Below are 1,850 nucleotides of genomic sequence, written 5' to 3' on the forward strand. Positions count from 1 at the left end.
GTGCGTGCGTGCGTGCGTGCGTGCGTGCGTGCGTGCGTGCGTGCGTGTGTGTGTATTACATATATTCACACACATGGCCCCAGATTGTCTCTGGTAGTAACTTAATTTGGCACTAGTGTGACCAATCTGTCTGGGTCCCTTACATTACTATTGTGAACGGCCCATGTCCTTTTAAAAAGTTAATGACAAAAATAGACACTTCGAAAATGTACATGCAAGGCAGCGGTAGTATGTTAAGAGTTTTGAACAAAGGTGTACGCGATAGTCTAAGCCACATATTGCCCATACACATTTTTTGTACTACAAGTAATTTATTTGCATCCGTTGAATTTCCCCATATTACAAGCCCACACCGAAGTACGGAGGCAACGTAGCCATGATAGGCATCTAAAGTAGTAGACATAGCAGACGATGTCGACGATTAAATTTCCTGTAACGGCATGTAGGTAGTACCAATGAATTCAATTCAGAGTCACATACTTTGTGAACCAGCATGTATAGACATATTAGTAAATTCCTGAAAGAAAAAAGAAAAATGAAGTAAGAGAGAAAGAGCTCATCCAGGGTCCCCAGTCTGCTAATTTTAAAATCATTTTAATTGTGTGTCGATAGAGGATTTTTTATATTTATATTTAGTAGTCGGCTAACTGTTAAGACTTGTAAACCACTAGTCAGTCAGTCAGTGGCTAGCCAACGAGCCTACTCAACTGCTATTGAATTTTTTTTGTATTCTTCAATGGCGAATTAGTGGCACGCCTCTGGCGTAGTATATTAATTTTATATATGTTTAATATAAATTAAGACATACATAGTAATTTCCATAGTAGCTTCCATAGTATATTCCACAGGAGTTTCCATAATAATTTTGGTAAGGCAACAAGGATCGTTAGTAACTGAATGTATGAATATGCCATCACTGACATTCAACGGAGACTCAACTGCCATTGGAACTAGATTTGAAACAGATTTTAACAATCATCATCAGATTACACGTATCTCTCTCCTTGAGCACGCCAACTCTCCCGGTTTTGTGCCGCCTGCACCCAACCGCTGCCGGCCACCTTTCTCAGGTCGTCCATCCATCTTGCCGCAGGGCGTCCTACACTAGATAGATAGATAACACGTTTATTCAGGACAAATACAAACAAAAAAAAACATTTGCAATCACTTCACAGAGTATAACATAAAAGTACATAGAACATACATTATTAACTTAATACACATTTATATAAAACAAATACTGTGAGAAAAACAAACAAATACTATAAGAACTGATAAAATTTTAATGTACCTATGATAATGGGCCATTTCAGCACAAACTGTAGTGTGCTGAAATGGCCCTGACTCAGCATGAATACTGTAGACCGAGAGAAGTCGCACAGTGCTGCCAACACAATATATTATCAAGTAAAAGTGTAAAATGTAAAGCAAATAATGTAAGTAGTGTAAGTAATGTAGGTAAGCAATATAAATAATAATGTAAGTTTACAAACATAATATTCATATATAACAATAGCCACCAAATATGAATATACGACGCATTCGAAGAACAAAGTCCGATGAGAATATATAGCGAAAAGAGAATAAATACGTTACGACAATAATTTCGTTATTCAAAGTCAGACTTATGTAAAGGTGTTTTGATAATTTATATATCTTGTTTCGGAAATATAAATTCGAACAACGGTCGATCTAACATCCACAACGAAGAAGGACGAACGAAATGTACTATGTTCAAGTCTTGCACGTAGATCTTTGTTCTACGGATGACTCGAATTATATAGGTACGGAAATTCATATTTTCAGATTTACAGGTATCAAACCCATCGATTAAGTAAATATCTATGTAG

This window comes from Hyposmocoma kahamanoa, unplaced genomic scaffold (assembly GCF_003589595.1).
Source record: "Hyposmocoma kahamanoa isolate Upper Pololo Valley unplaced genomic scaffold, ASM358959v1 270, whole genome shotgun sequence".
NCBI lineage: Eukaryota > Metazoa > Arthropoda > Insecta > Lepidoptera > Cosmopterigidae > Hyposmocoma > Hyposmocoma kahamanoa.